Raw genomic sequence first — 21,284 nt, forward strand, 5'->3', positions numbered from 1 at the left:
GGGCAGGTGAGAGGAGGGCAGGAAAGAGATTCTGATTCCTGAGGCCTGGCCCTGAGGCCTAACACACCTAACATTACCACAAAAACTGTAACAAGGGCTGTGGGAGTTATGAACCAGGAACAGTGGACAAAAACCAATATATATAATAACATCACAATAGTCCTTTTTTATAATTCCATTGCTCTTCCCTTTGGAACCTTCATTTCCTAATCTAGTATTTCTAAAGTATAATCAGAGGAACACCTGAAAAAATATTAGCCTAGATGCCATTTCAAAAATGCAGATTCCTGGGCCAAGAGAGGTAGCTCACGCCTGTAATTCCAGCACTCTGGGAGGCCCAGGCAGGCGGATCTCTTGAGGTCAGGAGTTCCAGACCAGCCTGGCCAACATGGTCAAACCCCATCTCTATTAACATTAGCTGGGTGTGGTAGTACACACCTGTAGTCCCAGCTACTTGGGAGGCTAAGACAGGAGAATCACTTGAACCCAAGAGGCGGAGGTCGCAGTGAGCTGAGATCGCACCACTGCACTCCAGCCTGGGCAGCAGGAGACTCTATCTCAAAAAAAAAAAAAAAAAAAAAAAAAAAAAAAAGCCAGGTGCGGTGGCTCACACCTGTAATCCTGTAATCCCAACACTTTGGGAGGCCAAGGCGGGTGGATCACGAAGTCAGGAGTTTGAGACCAGCCTGGCCAATATGGTGAAACTCTGTCTCTACTAAAAATACAAAAATTAGCCACGCATGGTGGTGTGCACTGTAGTCCCAGCTACTCGGGGGGCAGGGGCAGGAGAATCACTGAACCCAGGAGGCAGAGGTTGCAGTGAGCCGAGATCATGCCACTGCACTCCAGTCTGGGCCACAGAAAGAAACTCCAACTCAAAAAAAAAGAAAGAAAGAAAAGAAAAGAAAAAAAATGCAGGTGCCTGGCTGGGGGCAGTGACTCATGCCTGTAATCCCAGCACTTCAGGAGGCCACAATGGGAGGATTGTTTGGGCCTAGGAGTCCAAGACCAGCCTGGGGAAGAAAAAAAGGTAAACATTAGCCTGGAGTGACACCCTATGCCTACAAGTCCCAGCGACTCAAAATGCTGAAGTGGAAGGATCCCTTGAGCCTATAAGGCTGAGGCTGAAATGAGCCATGATCATGCCACTGCATTCTAGCCTGGGCAACAGAGCAAAACCCTGTTTTAAAGAAAAAAAAAAAGACAAAACAAACTTTTAAAACGTTTTTTAAAATGTAGATTCCTGGGCCAGGCTTGGGGGCTCACGCCTGTAATTCCAGCACTTTGGGAGGCCAAGGCAGGCAGGTCAAGAATTCAAGACCAGCCTGACCAACATGGTGAAACCCCATCTCTACTAAAAAAAAAAAAAAAATTAGTCAGGCATGGTGTCACGTGCCTCTGTAATCCCAGCTGCTCAGGAGGCTGATGCAAGAGAATTGCTTGAACCCGGGAGGTAGAAGTTGCAGTGAGCCGAGATGGTGCCACTGCACTCCAGCCCGGGAGACAGAGCGAGGACTCCGTCTCAAAAAAAAAAAAAAAAAAATTTAGTAAAATAAAATAAAGAAATGTAGATTCCTAGAGTCCACCCCATGGGCCATTGAACTACCAACTCTAGCGGTAAGACTCAGGGATGTGCATTTTAATAAGATAACAAGTGATTTGTCTGAAAGCTCAAGTTTGACAGCCACACTTCTTTTTTTTTTTTTTTGAGAGTGTCTTGCTCTGTCACCCAGGCTGGAGTGCAATGACACAATCTCAACTTACTGCAGTCTTGACCTCCTGGGTTCAAGCAATCCTCCCATCTCAGCCTCCAGAGTGGGCTAACTTTTGTTGTAAAGATGGGGTTTCGCCATTTGCTCAGGCTGGTCTCCAACTCCTGAGCTCAAGCAATCCCCCACCTTGGCCTCCCACAGTGCTGAGATTACAGATGTGAGCTACCATGCCCAGAAAGGATTTTTTTTTTCAGTAAAGAGAGGCTTTGTTGTCTACCAATGGGTCAGAAAAAAAAGGGGGGTCAGGTGCAGTGGCTCACACCTGTAATCCCAACACTTTGGGAAGCCAAGATGGGAGGATAATTTGAGCCCAGAAGTTCAAGACCAGCCTAGGCAACATAGCAAAACCCCATCTCTACAAAAAATACAAAAATCAGCTGGGTGTGGTGGCATGCACCTGTTGTCCTTGGGAGGCTGAGGTGGGACGATCGCTCGAGCCTGGGAGGCAAAGGTTGCAGTGAGCTGAGATTGCGCCACTGCACCCCAGCCTCAGTGACACAGTGAGACCCTGTCTCAGAAAAACAAAAAAAAAAAAAAAAAAAAAAAAAGGCTGGGCATGGTGGCTCATACCTGTAATCCCAGCACTTTGGGAGGCCGAGGCAGGCAGATCACCTGAGGTCAGGAGTTTGAGACCAGCCTGGCCAACATGGCAAAGCCTTGTCTCTACTAAAAATATAAAAGCTAGTCAGGTGTTGTGGCATGCACTTGTAGTTTCAGCTACGCGAGAGGCTGTGGCAAGAAAATCACTTGAACAGGAGGCAGAGGTTGCAGTGAGCCGAGATCACACCACTGCACACTCCAGCCTGGGTGACAGGATGATACTCCTAAAAAAAAAAAAAAAAAGAAAGAAAAACAAAGAGAGGCTTTGCTGAAATTTAGTGTTTAAGTTCATTAGTGTATATTCCCCAAAAACATGCCTCCCCTTCCCCAACACCAGATGACTGCATTCACTCTACAAGGGGAACTGCAAGCAATGATTTTTAAGGAAATAATTTAAGAAACTCAGACTGGGCATGGTGGCTCATACCTGTAATCCCAGCACTTTGGGAGGCCAAGGCGGGTGGATCACAAGGTCAGGAGTTCGAGACCAGCCTGGCCAACATGATGAAACTCCGTATCTACTAAAAATACAAAAATTAGCTGGGCATGGTGACGCATGCCTGTAGTCCCAGCCACTCGAGAGGCTGAGGCAGGAGAATTGCTTGAACCCAGGAGATGGAGGTTGCAGTGAGCCGAGACCGAGCCATTGAACTCCAGCCTGGGCAACAAGAACAAAACCCCATCTCCAAAAAATAATAATAATAAAATAAAATTTAAAATAACAGGCCAGCACAGCAGCTCACGCCTATAATCCCAGTACTTTGGGATGCCAAGGCAGGTGGATCACCTGAGGTCGGGAGTTCAAGACCAGCCTGACCAACATGGAGAAATCCAGTCTCTAGTAAAAATACAAAATCAGCCAGGCGTGGTGGCGCATGCCTGTAATCCCAGCTACTTGGGAGGCTGAGGCAGGAGAACTGCTTGAACCCAGGAGGCGGAGGTTGCGGTGAGCTAAGATCACACCATTGCACTCCAGCCTGGGCAACAAGAGTGAAACTCCATCTCAAAAAAAAATTTTTAAGAAACTCATTTCTTTCCCTAAACACAAATGCTCAATCTCTGGCCCAACTCCTGGGATCAGTTCCTATCTCTGCAAGAGTAAGATTGTGACTTTGTAAATAAAACGAATATGCAGCCAGGCATGGTGGCTTACATCTGTAACCCCAGCACTTTGGGAGCCAAGGCAGGCAGATCACTTGAGCCCAGGAGTTCGAGACCAGCCTGGCCAACACGGCGAAACCCTATCTCCACTAAAAATACAAAAACTAGCCAGGTGTAGTGGCTCACCCCTGTAATTCCAGCTACTCGGGTGGCTAAAGCATCAGAATTGCTTGAACCCAGGAGACGGAAGTTGCAGTGAGCTAAGATCACACTACTGCACTCCAGCCTGGGAGAAAAATGAAACTCTGCCTCAAAAAAAGAATATGCAGTAGTATGTACAATAGCCAAGATGTAGAAACAATCTAAGTGTCCATCCACAAATGAAGAAATTGTGAAATATATACACACACACACACACACAATGGAATATTATCCAGCCATAAAAAGGAAGGAAGCCTGCCATTGGTGACAACATGGATCAACCTAGAGAATATTTTGCTAAGTGAAATAAGCCAGACATGGAAAGACAAATACTGCATGATCTCACTCTCATGTGGAATCCAAAGAAGTCAAACTCTTAGAGGTAGAGGTTAGAACAGTGGTTACCAGGGGCTGGGGGCTCGAGGGAAATGAGGCGATATTGGTCAAAAGGTATAAAGTTTCAGTTACAAGATGAGTAAGTTCTGAGGAATCTAATGTACAATATGGAAACTATAGTTAATACTATTGTATTGTTTACTTGAAATTTCCTAAGAGAGCAGATCTTAAGTGTCCTCAACACACACACACACAAAAGGGTAACTATCTGAGGTGACAGATATGTTGATTGATTGTGGTCATCATTATACAGTACACATATATCAAATCATCAAGTTGTACACCTTGAATAGGTACAATTATTTGTCAATTACACCTGAATAAAGCTGGAAAATAATAAATTAAAAGAATTAAAACCTTGCTTTCTAGCATGCTCTTTATTTCCTTGACATTTCTCTTTATTTTATGAAAATTTCCCTGTCCCCATTTTATTATGCCAATATTTTAATAAGCCAAGGATTCTTTTTGGGTGTTGTCGTTGTCATTGTTGTTGTTGTTGTTGTTGTTGTTGTTGAGACAGGGGTTTACTCTGCCACCTAGGCTGGAGTGCAGTGGCGGAATCACAGCTCACTGCAGCCTCAACCTCCTGGGCTCAGGCAATCCTCCCACCTCAGTCCCCCAAGGTGCTGGGACCATAGGCACAAACCACCATGTCCAGCTAATATTTTTTTTTGTGTCAGTTTTGTAGTGATGTGGGCTATGTTGCTCAAGTTGGTCTTGAACTCCTGGACTCAAGAAATCTTCCCACCTCGGTCTCCCAAAGTGCTAGGATTACAGGCGTTGAGCCACTGCACCTAGGCAAGGATTCTTTTTGGACAGGAGAGCATAGTGACTGAGATCATGAACTCTGGAGCCTATTCAGCCCAGGTTTGAGTCCTGGCATGGCCACTTGTGAACTGGGTGACCATAGGCAAGCTGCTAAATCTCTCTGAACCTCGTGATCTTGTCCAAAAATGGGGAAAACAGCAATACCTGCTTGATGGAGTGGTGGGAAATGAGATAAATCATGTAAAATGCTTAGCAAGGTGCCACCTACACAGTAAGAACTCAAGAGTGGCAGATGCTATTATCCTACATTATTAGCATTAGTATTATTATCATTATTATTATCTCCTCACCCAGTGCCAGGCTTTAACAAATGCTCCCCTGCCTATCAGCTCCCAGAGGAATTCTGCACACCCTACTTCCAAGATTCTAGGTGGCCCCTACTTAACCCTACCCTTTCTCCTTGCTCTCAACAGCCTCAGCCTGGAGTATTTTCTGCTCACCCTCTACTTTGTTTCCACCAAGACACAGGTCCCTAATGAGATCCAGAAGCCGACCTTAAATTAGACTGAGTGACTTCAGCTCCTTACACAGCGTCCTTCTTCAGTCAAGATCATGAGGGTGATCCAGGGACCCTTCCTGTGGGCATCCAGAGAAGCCCACATTAAGAAGGCAGTATGAAGCGACCGTGGGTAAAGAACCCAGCCTCTGATCACCTTGAGTAAGTCACAACTTCTTGCAGCCTCCACATAATTATATATGATGGGGAGCTCTTGAGAGTACCCACCTTCTAGGGTCATTGTAAGAATTAACTGGCCAGGCGCGGTGGCTCATGCCATTAAGCCCAGCACTTTGGGAGGCCAAGGTGGGAAAGTTGCTTGAGTCCAGGAGTTCAAGACTAGCCTGAAGAACACAGCAAGACCTCATCTCTACAAACAATAAAAAAGTTAGTTGGACATGGTGGTGTGTCCCTGAACACCCAGCTACTTGGGAGGCTGAGGTAGAAGGATCACTTGAGCCTGGAAGGTCAAGGCTGTAGTGAGTGTAGTGCTGAGTGCCACTGCACTTACCCTAGGCAATAGAGCAAGATTCAAGAAAAAAAAAAAAGGAATTAACTGAATGCTACTTTAAGGCAGTGCCTGATATACCCAGTAAATGAGATTCTCTTGTAATTTTTTTTTTTTTTTTTTTTTTTTTTTTTTTTGAGACACAGTCTCACTCTGTCACCCAGGTTGGAGTGCATTGGTGTGATCTCGGCTCACTGCAGCCTTCACCTCCTGGGTTCAACGGATTCTCCTGCCTCAGCCTCCTGAGTAGCTGGGACTACAGGCAGGTGCCACCATGCCCAGCTAATTTTTTTGTATTTTTATTAGAGAAGAGGTTTCACCATGTTGGTCAGGCTGGTCTCAAACTCCTGGCCTCATGTGATACTCCCACCTTGGCCTCCCAAAGTGCTGGGATTACAGGCATGAACCACCACACCCAGCCTCCCTTGTGATTTTAAACATCATTTCTTTGTTTCTGAAAAGTCAAAGAGCTTATGAAAAACTCCTAGCACCTAAGGAACCAGGATTTGGCATAACCTCAAATAATTAATAAACAGGGAGGCCAGGCACAGGGGCTCACGCCTGCAATCCCAGCACTTTGGGAGGCTAGCAGGCAGTTCACCTGAGGTCAGGAGTTCAAGACCAGCCTGGCCAACATGGTGAAACACTGTATCTGCTAAAAATGCAAAAATTAGCCGGGTGTGGTGGTGAGCGTCTGTAATCCCAGCTACTTAGGAGGCTGAGGCAAGAGAATCGCTCGAACCCAGGAGGCGGTAGTTGTAGTGAGCAGAGATCACGCCACTGCACTCTAGCCTGGGCAACAAGAGCTAAACTCCATCTCAAAAAAAATCTTGGCACGGTGGCTCACGCCTGTAATCCCAGCACTTTGGGAGGCCGAGGCGGGCAGATCACAAGGTCAGGAGATCGAGACCACAGTGAAACCCCGTCTCTACTAAAAATACAAAAAATTAGCCGGGCGCGGTGGCGGGCACCTGTAGTCCCAGCTACTCAGGAGGCTGAGGCAGGAGAATGGCGTGAACCCGGGAGGCAGAGCTTGCAGTGAGCCGAGATCACGCCACTGCACTCCAGCCTGGGCGACAGCGCAAGACCCCGTCTCAAAAAAAAAAAAAATCTTTTTAATTAAAAATAAAACATAAACAGGGGAAGTAGGCCATCATATTTTTTAATTAAAAAATAAAACATAAACAGGGGAAGTAGGCCAACTACTCAACCATTCCCCATTGCAAACTTACTTCCCCACATCCCATCTATTCTTCACTCTGCCACTCAAATTATCACGGTCATCCTCAAGTGTATTTATATCATTCCTATCACCTCTCCACCTACCACAAAGCCCAAACTCCTTGCAAGATACTCAAGGCCCACTAAATTCTTATCCCAACTTACCTTTCCAGCCTTTATCTCCCAAAATATACCTCCACACTCAGTCTCTCATTATACTTCCATGAAGCTTTTTGTGAGCCAATCACTCAGAATTCCTCATTCATTCCTCAGTAGTCTAATTATACACTGCATTTATGGATAATGATTGGGTCTTATATCTGCCCTCTCCACTAGATCCAAAAGGAAGAATCTGTTAACAAATAAATGAATAAATAATTGTAGCGGGCTGGGTGCAGTGGCTCACGCCTGTAATCCCAACACTTTGGGAGGCCAAGGCAGGTGGATTACCTGAGGTCAGGAGTTCAAGACAAGCCTGGCCAACATGGTGAAACTCCGTCTCTACTAAAAACACAAAAATTAACGGTGGTGGGCGCCTGTAATCCCAGCTACTCAGGAGGCTTAGGCAGGAGAATCGCTTGAACCAGGGAGGCAGAGGTTGTAGTGAGCCAAGATCACACCATTGCACTCCAGCCTGGGCAACAAGAATGAAACCCTGTCTCAAAATAAATTAATAAATAAATGCAGTAAATGTCTATAATTTTATGTTGCCTTGGCATCCATTTGGAACATAGCTTTAACTTTCTAAGGCCAGAGGCCTGTCAAACCCTTGACAGTTTCAGTTCTCTACCTCCTTCCAGTTCCTCAATGTGATTGATTCAGAAATCTGCCTTAGACAACGCCTCCTGGTGACCACCCCACTATGGGACAGCTACCTACAACCTACTTTAATCACCCCACTGACCTGTACACCCAGCATGGACTGTGCAGATATACCACAGTGATCGCCCCTCAGTCACTGTGTGACTCCACAGAACTCACGCCTGCTTATTGTAAACCCACCAATTAGAACTCCTCATGAGAAATCTGCCTGGCTTAACACTCTGGATCACAAAAAAGGCTTTGGTGCACAGGTCTCCTCTCTTGATCTCTCTCTCCTCGCTCCCACCCACCTGCTGGTTGAACTCCCTGCTGCCTCCAGGCTTCCCATCCACCCTCGTGGGCACTCATTTCTCCAGTGGATCTGTCAGGGAAGGCTTCTGTTATTTCGTGTGTTTTGTTGCGCTGCCTGTGTCTGCGTGTCACTTGACCAACACTCCTGAAGCCAATTTCTGTCTTGGTCAGATCTCTCTTAGGGAGTGACTATCTTAGGCCAGGAGCAGTGGCTTATGTCTGTAATCCCAGCACTTTGAGAGGCTGAGGCGGGTGGATCACTTGAGGTCAGGAGTTCAAGACCAGCCTGACCAACATGGAGAAACCCCATCTCTACTAAAAATACAAAATTAGCCAGGTGTGGTGGCACATGCCTGTAATCCCAGTTACTTGGGATGCTGAGGCAGGAGAACTGCCTGAACCCCAGAGGCGGAGGTTGCGGTGAGCTGAGATCGCACCATCGCACTCCAGCCTGGGCAACAAGAGTGAAACTCCATCTCAAAAAATAAAAATAAAAATAAAAATACAAAAATTAGCTGGACATGGTGGCATATGGCTGTAATTCCAGCTCCTCAGGAGGCTGAGGCAGGAGAATCACTTGAACCCGGGAGGTGGAGGTTGCAGTGAGCCGAGATCACACCATTGTACTCCAACCTGGGGTGACAGAGCAAGGCTCTGTCTCAAAAAAAAAAAAAGAGAGAGAGAGAGAGTGGGTATCTCAGGCTGGGTGCAGTGGCTCACGCCTGTAATCCCAACACTTTGGGAGGCTGAGACGGGTGGATCATTTGAGGTCAGGAGTTCGAGACCAGCCTGGACAATATGGTGAAACACCATCTCTACTAAAAATACAAAAATTAGCTGGGTGTGATGGCATGCACCTATAGTCCCAGCTACTCAGGAGGCTGAGGCACGAGAATCGCTTGAACCCAGGAGGACGAGTTTGCAGTGAGCTGAGACCATGACACTGCACTCCAGCCTGGGTGACAGTGAGACTCTGTCTTAAAAAAAAAAAAAAAAAAAGTGGCTATCTAGGTGGGAATAACCTGGACACAGGTCAGATGAGCCACAGGGCATGTGCCAGTTTAAACAAGTTTACTGTGGGAGAGACACCTAGGCATGAGTCAGACACAGGCATTAGGCTGTCCAGCAGGATAAAGAAGTACTCCACGAAAGGCACACTGTAAAAGTCCACGACCAAAGCCCTTGGATTCCAGGCAGGGCAGAGCTAGATCTCTCCGGAGGGAGACCTCAAGACCAAATTAAAAGCAAATACAACAATACTACCACTGATAATTGAAACCACCTTCACAAAATTATGAGAGTAAGAAAAACCTGCCGTAGTTGACTCCATCTTGCTTCTGACATCCAACCTGTCCTTGCTCACTCCTGGGTGCAGACCAAGCTAACTTTGGGAGGAATCTAGTTTAGGAGTTAATTTGAAAGCAAGGATGATAACCATCCCTCCCTAAAACTAATCCCTCTTGCTCAGAGACCTAAAGCCACCTTTGTAAAACTCATGCGGCCAGGTGCAGTGAGTGGCTTACACCTGTAATCCCAACACTTTGGGAGGCTGATCGCTTGAGCTCAGGAGTTGAGACCAGCCTGGGCAACATAGTGAGACCTCATCTCTCAAACTCCTGATCTCAAGCAATCCGCCCACCTCAGCTTCCCAGAGTGCTGGGGTTACAGATGTGAGCCACTGTACCCAGCAAAAAGACCTCATCCCTTAAAAAAAAAAAAAAAAAAAGCCATAGGAATAGGGTTATGGGAGGCACCAGAACTCTGCTTAAAATGTAGCATAGTTTCTATAATCCCTAACTGCTCAGGAGTCATATGATCAGAGGTCACAAGGTTTGTGACTTTCCTAATTGTTCCCATAGAATGTATAGATATCACTATTGTAGAACCTAAGATTGGGAGGTTTTTTGAGATTTTTTTCAGACTGAGCTCCCTGGACAAGGTCTTACATGGTCTAACTCTCAATTTCCTCTAGGGTCTCAGGCCCTGCCACTTTCCCCTTCATTCATTCCACTCCAAACACACTGGCCTCTGTGCCATTCCTCAAACATGCCAGGCGTATTCTGACCTCCCAGAGCTTTTGCACTTGCTGTTCCCTGTCTAGAACAGAGGATGACAAATATTTTTCTATAAAGAGCCATATAAGAATAATTTTGGGGCCAGGCACAGTGGCTCACGCCTGTAATCCCAGCACTTTGGGAGGTCAAGGCAGGTGGATCACTTGAGGTTAGGAGTTTGAGACCAGCCTGGCCAATGCGGTGAAGCCCTGTCTCTACTAAAAATACAAAAATTAGCCAAGCGTGGTGGCGGGTGCCTGTAGTCCCAGCTACTCCGGAGGCTGAGGCAGGAGAATCACTTAAACCCAGGAGGCAGAGGTTGCGGTGAGCCGAGATCATGCCACTGCACTCCAGCCTGGGCAACAGGGCAAGACTCCGTCTCAAAAAAAAGAAAAGAGTCATTTTTGCCTTTGCATTCTTTTTTTTCGAGACAGAGTTTCGCTCTTGTTGCCCAGGCTGGAGTGGTGCAATGGCACGATCTCGGGCTCACCGCAACCTCCGCCTCCGGGGTTCAAGCGATTCTCCTGCCTCAGCCTCCCGAGTAGCTGGGATTACAGGCATGCGCCACCACGTCTGGCTAATTTTGTATTTTTAGTAGAGACAGGGTTTCTCCATGTTGGTCAGGCTGATCTCAAACTTCCGACTGTCAGGTGATCCGCCCACCCCGGCCTCCCAAAGTGCTGGGATGACAGGCATGAGCCCTCGCGCCCGGCCTTGGCTTTGCATTCTGTAACATCTCTGATGCAACTACTCAACTCTGCATTGTGGCACAAAGCAACCAAAAAGAATGTATAAAGTAATAGGTGTGGCCAGAATTGACCCTCAGGCTGTCATTTGCCAAACCCTGGCCTAGCACATAGTGGGGGGCTCCAAAAGCATTTACTGAACGAATGAATCAATGAATGGATAAACTATACCCAGTGAGGCCTGAGGCCTGTGCAGAGCAAGGAACAATGCAGGTCCCCAGGTGAAAACCACATACCCTGGGCTGACAATTCATCACCAACACCTCATCCCACCCCAACACCACCTTCCAGCCCCTGCCTCCCCTGAACCCCCTCTTCCTGTTACAACAACCTCCACACCTGTCCCCTGCATGCAACGAGGCCACCCCTACCCTTGAGACCACCTCTGGGTGGGAAGTGACAGCGAAGCAGACACAACGCTCAAAACCCTGTTTTCGTGCAAATGGCCTCAGTAATAAAAGAGATGGAAATTGAAATACATAAAACAGATGATACAGGAGCCAAACGGTATCTAAATAGACTGGAGCTTGAGTTTTCCATAAGGTGTCCCTGAGTCTTTAACATGCAAATGAGTTGCTTCCCTCGGGGTATTTTAAAAGACCCTGTCAGGTGTGAAATATGTCTGTCAATGAAAAACACCTTTCATTATTAAACCCTTTGTTAATGAATCACCTGCCCTGCTCTGCTTACTCGCCTTTTTGACTTTCACCTGAGTCACCTCTCCTAACAGTACATACCTTACAGGGGGTCTGAGGTCATCAAAACCCTTAAACCTAATCACTAGATAATAACACTAGCAATAACTAGGCTTTATATTAAAATAGAGCCCTTCACACTCAACTCATTAGATATTCCACACAATCCAGTGAGAAGAGACAAATACTATTACCATCCCCAGGTATAAATGAGGAAACCAAGGAGCAGAGAGGGTGAGTGATTTGTGCCAGGTGGCTCAGCTAGTAAAATGGCTAAGAGCTTAAGCAGAGCCTTCCCACTCATTCCAAGTATTCAGCCCTTCTCTTTATGACAGGTAACCTCTTTGATAGGAACACCTGGACCCCTGTTCACTAACGTTATTACTGCTGTTCTCAAGGAAATGCAATTGTTGCTGTGGGCAGAGACCATGATTTCTGACCCAGTGCCAGGCATGTAGGAGGTACTGTTTGGAGCCCCCAAAATCAAGATCAACCAATGCCTCCCACTAGAAACAAGCCATTTCAGTCTATCAAATGTTTAGGAGAGCTGCAAAGCTGACATGGCTATTTTATTGTCAAATCAATGACAACAATGGAATCCATCTCGCTGGACCACAGGAAACACCCCAGTGGGTTATGAAATGAAGCAACAGGAGAGCCCGGGACGTACAAATGGGAAGTTGATGGTCACACGAAATGTTCATCCCCTCGACAGAACTAAATGGGAAACCAAGCACTTACTGTTCATTGGAGTCAGTGAGTGGCTAGGCCTTTTCAGTTTCCATCCATTGGCAGCCCTCTCCCTGTGCTACATTTCAGGACTAAAGGGCTGGAATCACCTCTCCCTGTTTGGTGCACAAATGAGAATTACCACAGAGAAAAGGCACTTAGGTCTCTAGTTCCATGAAAAGTGACCATGGCCTCCTTCCATTTCCTAGAGAGACTATTAGACCAAGGAGTATTATTTCTTCTAGTCTGCCCCCAAACTGAAAAAAGACCCAAAAATACCCTTGGAGAGAGTGATCGGGTCTTCAGAAGAACCTGGTCCCTGATATGGATAGAAAGCACACAAAGTGGATGATACCATCATGCCTCAAGTCTGGAAAGACACCAAAGACACCAAGTCAATAGCAAGGGACTGTGTGAAGTTGACCTGAGCAGGTTTATAGTCTGCTCTCCCTAAGATAGTAATGTAGTCCAGTGCAGGAAACAAATTTTAATCAAACTCCCTTTCCTAGTATTTGATGCCCAAGCACTCAAGGTCCTTAAATCAATGTTGATTAAATAAAGGAATCCCGGGAGGCTGAGACAGGAGAATTGCTTGAACCCGGGAGGCAGAGGTTGCAGTGAGCCAAGATCATGCCACTACCCTCCAGCCTGGGTGACAGAGCAAGACTCCGTCTCAAAAAATAAAAATAAAATAAAATAAAGGAATCCCTGACTGATGCCAAGATCCCAGGGTAGACAACGAAAATAAGTCTCACCCAGGCAAGGAATAGAATTTTTCCACTCAGTCCATCCTAGGGAAGGCAGACTGAGGGAGAACAGAGCAAAGCCAGATGCGCAAGCAGCAGGTAAGAGAAGAGAGTGAGCTTCCAACAGGAGGGCTACAGTGCCAAGCACTTATTAGCTCATGCAACTCACACAACTAGATTCCAAGATGCATGCTATTAGAGTTTTAATCTATGGATAAGGAAGTGGTGTTTTAGAAAAGGTATAAAACTTGGCCAAGGAGCTGGTAAGTGATGGAGCCACAACTTGAATCCTGTATGACTATTCCCACCAAGAGAGCAAAAAGTACACAAGAACAAGCAGCTTGCTGGGTCCTGAAATAGGCCACTGGAGTCCCTGCAACATGGAAACCTTAACCCAGGAGGCGTATTTAGTGAGCTACCCTGGTAAAGAAATGGATGGCTGACCCAACTAATTTTTTTTTTTTTTTTTTTTTTTTTTTTTGAGACAGAGTCTTGCTCAGTCGCCCAGGCTGGAATGCAGTGATGCGATCTCGGCTCACTGCAGCCTCTGTCTCCCGGGTTCAAGCTATTCTCCTCCTCGGCCTCCCAAATAGCTGGGACTACAGGCACACACCACTATGCCCAGCTAATTTTTTTGTATTTTTGGTAGAGATGGGGTTTCACCATGTTGGCCAGGCTGGTACTGAACTCCTGACCTCAAGTGATTCGCCCACCTCAGCCTCCCAAAGTGCTGGGATTACAGGTGTGAGCCACCACGCCCGGCACCAGGCCCGGCCCCATCTAATATTCTTATAGGTCCTTTATCTGACAAGAAAATGACTGCATATCAGAAAGTAAGAATATGCACACTCTCCTAGTACAGATCAAATCGCACATCCCTGAGGCCAGTTGAGAAATGGCCAAGCAAAGAATGACCCAATAAGGTAGAATATGATGTAACCAGGAAAAATGACAAGTATAGACTACATTCAAATCTGTACATAAATTAATATGGAGGGAATTAACAGTGTAAAAGTAATATGCACATATTTACAATCACCAAAAAAGTAAAACTGGCAAATACAGAAAGACCCATAACCAGGTGTGAAGAGATAGTGCTTTAAGTTCACAGGATTTTTTTCCTATAAACCAGTGGTACACAACGTATGGTCCCCAGACCAACAGCAACTGCATCACTTAGGTACATGCTAGAAACACCAATTCTTGGTCCTCATACCAGACTTACAGAATCAGAAACTTTGGGGATGGGGTCCTGTATTGTGTATTGTTACAAGCTCTCCAGGTGACTCTGGTGCATGCTAAAGTTTGAGAACCACTGTAGTAAGAAAATTATTTTATTTATTTTCCTTTTTTTTTTTTTAATACAGACAGGGGTCTCACTATATTGCCCAGCCTAGTGTTGAACTCCTGGCCTCAAGCAATCCTCCCATCTTGGCCTCCCAAAGTGCTGTGATTACAGGCATCAGCCACCAAACCCAGCCCCAATTATTAAATAAAACATATGAAGCCACAGATAAAGTCTAATTCACTTCAACTCTGCAAATATTTCTTGAGCACCCACTAAGTGCCAAGTATCATGGAGGAAGTTAATAAATACTTGTTGAATGACTTTCTTGTTAGGAGAAAGTAAAAGCCACTTAACCCTGGGAGAGGGTTGTTCTAGGTGTCCTATTTAAAGGTTGCTCTCCACACACACTGGCTGCTGTTAGCACATATCTACTGTGTGATCCGGAAGCCCAGGGCCCTGCAAGATGCTGGAGATAAGCAGCGGTCTGGGGCACGTCGCAAGGAGGGGTGGAGGGCCAGGATAAGTGCATTGCCCCCTGCTCTTCCCCAGACCACCCTCCAGCTCCAGCTGCTTCTGCCTCAGAACTCACAGGGCCACCAGGGGGTGAAGGCGTCTGGGTGAGCCACCTCCTGCCCTCCTCCAGCTCTGCCCACTCGGATGCCTGCAAGACTGAAGTGGACGGGCCACATGAAAGCCCACTGGTGTGCCAAGCTGGAGAAGTCACTGCAGGGGGGGCGGGGCAGTGCGAGTCACGTGGCCGCGCGCCGGGCCCAGGTGACAAGGTCATGAGGCTGTCCCTCCCGGCGCCCAGGGCGGCTGCACAGCCGGAGCAGAGGCCCGTTCCCGGCGTGTCCACACCGGTTCCCTCGCGCTCCACGCGCGGTGCTGCCCTGCCAGCCTGATAGGCCCGAGCTTTGCGCCGGCCTCCTGCGAGCTGCCCCTACTCACCCCGAGGGAAGCAGAGCCGCGGCGCCCGGCTTCCCGCCGCAACCTGGTAGCTGGGAACCGTGCCGGGACAGCCACCTGACTGCGCTTGGTGAAGCCGAGGCGCGCGCGGCCTGCCGGGACTTGTAGTTCCTGGTTCCCCACGCCGCGATCCCGCGGCAGCGCTGTGGAGGCAGCCCAGGGGTCTCGGGCCCTTACTCCATCAGGTGGCCTTGTTGCTTTGCCAGGGCGACGGACTTGGAATCTTACTGAAATATTTTCTTCAAGACATTCTAACTAGGTCCTAGGTTCGTGTTTAATAAATGATGGAGTGGATTTGTAGATTTTTTTTTTTTTTTTGAGACCAAGTCTCACTCTGTCGCCCAAGTAGTACAGCTAATTTTTGTATTTTTATTAGAAAGGGGGTTTCGCCATTTTGCCCAGGCTGGTCTTGAACTCCTGAACTCAGGCAATCCACTTGCCTCAGCCTCCCAAAGTGCTGGGATTACAGGCATGAGTCACCGCTCCCAGCCTTGTAGATTTTATTCATTCATTCATTCATTCATTCATTCATTCATTTATTCAGAGACAGAGTCTTACTCTGTGGCCCAAGCTGGAGTGCAGTGGCGCCATCTCGCCTCACTGCAACCTCCGCCTCCCGGGTTCAAGTGATACTCCTGCCTCAGCCTCCTGAGTGGCTGGGATTACAGGCCTGCGCCACCACGCCCTGCTAATTTTTTGTATTTTTAGGAGAGAGGGCGTTTCGCCATTTTGCCCAGGCTGGTCTTGAACTCCTGAACTCAGGCAATCCACCTGCCCCAGCCTCCCAAAGTGCTGGGATTACAAGCCTGAGCCACCGCACCCGGCTGTAGATTTTAAGTAAGATATTTTAACTAGTAGGTGAAGAAGAAATTTACTGACAATTGATGAATGATAAGAATACGCTGGTCAGACGCGGTGGCTGACGCCTGTAATCCCAGCAGGCCAAAGCCAGAAGATCACCTGAGGTCAGGAGTTTGAGACCAACCTGACCAATATGGAGAAACCCCGTCTGTACCAATAATAACAAAAATTAGCCAGGCATAGTGGCGCTTGCCTGTAATCCCAGCTACTCGGGAGGCTGAGGCACTAGAATCGCTTGAACCGGGAGGCGGAAGTTGCGGTGAGCTGAGACCATGCCATTGCTCTCCAGCCTGGGCAACAGGAGCGAAACTCCGTCTCAAAAAAAATAATAATAATGCTGGCTGGGCACGATGCGGTAGCTCACACCAGTAATCCCAGCACTTTGGGAGGCTGAGGCAGGCAGATCACTTGAGGTTAGGGGTTGGAGACCAGCCAGGCTAACTTGGTGAAACCCTGTTTCTACTACAAATAGAAAAAGTAAGCCAGGGGCGGTGACTCATTCCTGTAATTCCAGCACTTTGGGAGGCCAAGGCGGTGGATCACTTGAGGCTGGAAGTTTGAGACCAGCCTGGCCAACATGGTGAAACCTGTCTGTACTAAAATACAAAAAAAAAAAAAAAAAATTAGCCTGGTGTGGTGGTGTACGTCTGGAATCCCAGCTACTCAGGAAGCTGAGGCAGGAGTATCGCTTGAACTCGGGAGGCGGAGGTTGCAGTGAGCCCAGATCACACCACTGCACTCCAGCCTGGGCGACAGAGAGAGTGTCTGTCTCAAAAAGAAAAAGAAAAAGAAAAATTAGCCAGGCATGGTGGCAGGCACCTGTTATCCCAACTACTACGCAGGCTGAGGCAGGAGAATTGCTTGAACCCAGGAGGCGGAGATTTCAGTGAGCTGAGTTTGGGCCACTGAACTCCAGCCTGGGTGACAGTGAGACTTCGTCTAAAAACAACAACAACAACAAACAACAACAAAACCCACCACTTTAGGGCAAAGCATAGCCAAAACACTCTTGAAGAAGAAAAATGTGTTTTTAGGACTCACCCTTCCATATCAACATTTTTATAAAGCTATACAAATTAAGACCATGTGATATTGGAATAGGGAAAAGCAGAGGAGGAAACGGAACCACCTACAGAGCCCACAAACAGATGCAGGCATCTGTGAAATAAGGTATGGCTGGAATGGTAGTTCAATGAGGGAAGATAGGGTATTCAGTTCATGATCTAGAACAACCAGTTATCTGTTGGATCCCCTACGCAAAAACTAATTCAAGGTAGATTAAAGACTTATAGGGGAAATTAAAGCATTTTAAAATTACAACTTTTTTTCTTCTTACTATCATTCCCCAAAATTACAACTTTTAAAAGAAAACAGCGTTATGATATCAGCGTAGGGTTTATTAAGTGCCATAAGCACGAACTGTAAAGAAAACTTTGATACGTTTAAACTGCATTAAATTTAAGCATTTGTCTTTATTGAAAGGCAGCATAGGCTGAGCACAGCGTCTTATCCCTGTAACCATGACACTTTGGGAGGCCAAGGCAGGAGAATCGCTTGAAGCCGGGAGTTAGAGACCAGCCTGAGCAACATAGCCAGACCCTATGAGACTACAAATAATTTTAAAATTAGCTGGGCATGGTGGTACATGCCTGTAGTCCCAGCTACTCTGGAGACCAAGGGACGGAGGATCTCTTGAGCCCAGGAGTTCGAGGCTGCAGTGAGTTATGATGGATCTTACCACCGCACTCCAACCTGGGCAACAGAGAGAGAGCTAAACCCAGTCACTAAAAAAGAAAAAAAAAGATAATTGCAGCAGCACAGAGGTAGCAGTAGTATAGAGTTAAATAACAGCCCCCACCATCTAAAATTTGCAATGTATAGGCATTAAGATAAGAAGATTAATAACTTCCAAATAATGTGAGAAGTGTTAAAATTAAGGTATGAACAAAGTGGCTTAGGAACAGAAAAACAGGGAGCATTAGGCCAGGTGCAGTGGCTCACGCCTGTAATCCCAGTACTCGGGGAGGCCAAGGCAGGCAGATCACTTGAGGTCAGGAATTCCAGCCCAGCCTGGCCAACATGGTGAAACCCCGTCTCTACTAAAAATATAAAACTTAGCTGGGCGTGGTGTCACACCTATAGTCCCAGATGCTCAGGAGGCTGAGGCAGGATAATCACTTGAACCCAGGAGGCAGAAGTTGCAGTGAGCTGAGATCATGCCACTGCACTCCAGCCTGGGCGACAGAGCAAGACTCTATCTCAAAAAAATAATAATAAATTAAAAATAAAATAATAATAAGGGCCAGGCACAGTGGCTCATGTCTATAATCCCAGCCACTCAGGAGGCTCAGGTGGGAGGATAGCTTGAGCCCAGAAGGTCAAGGGTACAGTGAGCCATGATTACACTACCACATTCCAGCCTGGGTGACAGAGAAAAACCAGTCTTAAAAAAAAAAAAAATCACCTGGAGAGCTTTAAAAGTCCTTCTGGGCCATATCGGGCACTGGCACCCCTTCAACTACTGGGAATGGGACTGAGTCATACTTTGTAGAGCTCCCCGTAGGATTTCAATGCACAGCTGAGGTTAAAAACCCCTGATTTAGAGTCAAAGAATCTTATTTGAACTGGGTGACTCACAGCAGGTTTTCTAATTTTGGCAAAGCTTTAGTTTCTGTCTTGATAAAATGGAATTAATACTATTGTCAGTCCTACATACCTCAAAGGTGCTTGGGAGGATCAAGTGCGATGGTGTGAGTGCTTTGGAAGCTGAATGTTGCTGTTCAGAGGAGTGTCATGACACTGAGAAGAAAATCCAAACTCTTTGCCTGACCCTCCTGGCTCCACTCCCTCTCTCCAGCCTCATTTCCCACCATTCTCTTCCCTGGCTCACTCCACTCCAACCACATCAGCTTCCTTTCTGTTCTCAGTCTGCCAAGCTGGCTGCTGTGTGGGCAGCCATTACACTTGCTATTCCCCCGTATCTTCAATGGTCTGCTCCATCCTGGTAGTTTGTTCTCTGTGCTAATGTTACCCTCCAGAGAAGCCATGCCCCATTACCCTTATCTCCCCACCCACCCCCACATTCCCTGAGACACACTCTACCTCCTTACACTGTTTTATTTATTAAATTTACTTAAAATCACTTATTAATACTTGAAGTTTGTGGGGATGGGGCAGTTTGGTACAGATGTTCTTTGTTTTGGTGGACCTTATGTCCAAATATAAATGATTAAAGCTCAGATCATTTCTTCTTCATGTCTTCGCATGTTACAACAGTGACACAGGCTCAATATGAAGAGTCAAACTTGCTTTGTTGTTGTTGTTTTTATTGCTTTTTGTTATTGTTGTTGTTTTTGAGACTAAGCCTCACTCTGTCATGCACACTGGAGTTCTATGGTGCCATCTCAGCTCACTGCAACCTCTGCCTCCCCGGTTCAAGCAATTCTCCTGCCTCAGCCTCCCAAATAGCTGGGATTGCAGACACCTGCCATCACGCCCGGCTAATTTTTTGTATTTTTAGTAGAGACAGGGTTTCCCCATGTTGGCCAGGCTGGTCTCAAACTCCTGGCCTCAAATGATCCACCCTCCTTGGCCTTCCAAAGTGCTGGGATTACAGGCGTGAGCCACCACAGCCGGCTTATGATGTGAAAAGTCAGACTTGTATTTTCTTTTTTTTTTGGAGATGGAATCTCACTCTGTTGCCCAGGCTGCTGGAATGCATTGGCACAAACTTGGCTCACTGCAACTTCCGCCTCCCAAGTTCAAGTAATTCCTCTGCCTCAGCCTCCTGAGTAACTGGGATTACAGGCATGCACCACCATAGCTGGCTAATTTTTGTATTTTATTAGAGATGGGGTTTCACCATGTTGGCCAGGCTGGTCTCAAACTCCTGACCTCAGGTGATCCACCAGCCTCGGCCTCCCAAAGTGCTGGGATTACAGGTGTGAGCCACCGCGCCTGGCCTGAGAACAAGGATTTATCTGCCTCTGACTGCTGAGGAATCCCAGAAAAGGTACATCACCTGGGCCCTTCAGAGTTCTTATCTGTCATGGGGAAAGGAAAAATTCCATGGGAAAAACAGCTGATAAGGCCAGGAGCCATGGCTCATGCCTGTAATCCCAGCACTTTGGGAAGCAGAGGTGGAAGGTTAGCTTGAGCTTAGGAGTTTGAGACCAGCCTAGGCAACATAGGTGAGACCTTGTCTCTACTTAAAAAAAAAATTAAAAGAAAAAAAGTTTAAAAGAACAGGTGATATATCTCAATAACGGTAAAAAGTATGGTTTGTTTGTTTTTTGAGACAGAGTCCTGTTGTATTGCCCAGGCTAAAATGCAGTGGTGCGATCATGTCACGCTCACTACAGCCTTGACCTCCCAGGTTCAAGTAATCCTCCCACCTCAGCCTCCCAAGTAGCTGGGACTACAGGTGTGGTGCATCATGCCCAGATAATTTTTGTATTTTTTGTGGAGACAGCATCTCCCTATGTTGCCTAGACTGATCTCGAACCCCTGAGCTCAAGCCATCCTCCCTACTCAGCCTCCTAAAGTGCAGGCATGAGCCACCATGCCTGACGCCAATCACAACCACGTGAATTCTTTTTTTTTTTTTTTTAGATGGAGTCTCACTCTGTCAGCCAGGCTGGAGTGCAGTGGCACAATCTCAGTTCACTGCAACCTCCACCTCCTGGGCTCAAGTGATTCTCCCACCTCAGCCTCCCAAGTAGCTAGGACCACATACACACACCACAATGCCCAGCTAATCTTTTTATATATATATATATATTTTTTTTTTTTGATAGAGATGGGATTTCATCAAGTTTCCCAGGCAGGTCTCAAACTCCTGAGCTGAAGCAATCCACCTGCCTTGGCCTCCCTAAGTGCTGGGATTACAGGCGTAAACCACCTTGCCCAGCCAACCACATGAATTTTTTTTTTTTTTTTTTTTTTTAGATGGAATCTCGCGTTG

The 21,284-nt window shown here is 46.9% G+C and overlaps 3 protein-coding genes across 4 annotated transcripts in view; 2 read left to right on the forward strand and 1 right to left on the reverse strand.

The window, feature by feature from the left end:
* The window catches only part of ADCK1 (aarF domain containing kinase 1), a 129,671-nt gene extending 114,147 nt beyond the window's left edge, over positions 1-15,524 (reverse strand). The window contains exon 1 of one of the 2 annotated variants that reach the window (XM_050798777.1): positions 15,443-15,524. The gene's annotated coding sequence lies outside the window, so the exon portion shown is untranslated. The remainder of the gene's footprint in view (positions 1-15,442) is intronic. The other variant, XM_050798776.1, reaches the window with a different exon arrangement.
* Positions 1-21,284, forward strand: part of SNW1 (SNW domain containing 1) — a 1,184,582-nt gene that overhangs the window by 1,086,423 nt on the left and 76,875 nt on the right. The window lies entirely within an intron of this gene.
* Positions 1-21,284, forward strand: part of ALKBH1 (alkB homolog 1, histone H2A dioxygenase) — a 187,471-nt gene that overhangs the window by 47,678 nt on the left and 118,509 nt on the right. The gene's annotated exons all lie outside the window — the stretch shown is intronic.

The sequence above is a fragment of the Macaca thibetana genome, chromosome 7 (genome assembly GCF_024542745.1).
Source record: "Macaca thibetana thibetana isolate TM-01 chromosome 7, ASM2454274v1, whole genome shotgun sequence".
In the NCBI taxonomy this organism is placed as follows: Eukaryota; Metazoa; Chordata; class Mammalia; order Primates; family Cercopithecidae; genus Macaca; species Macaca thibetana.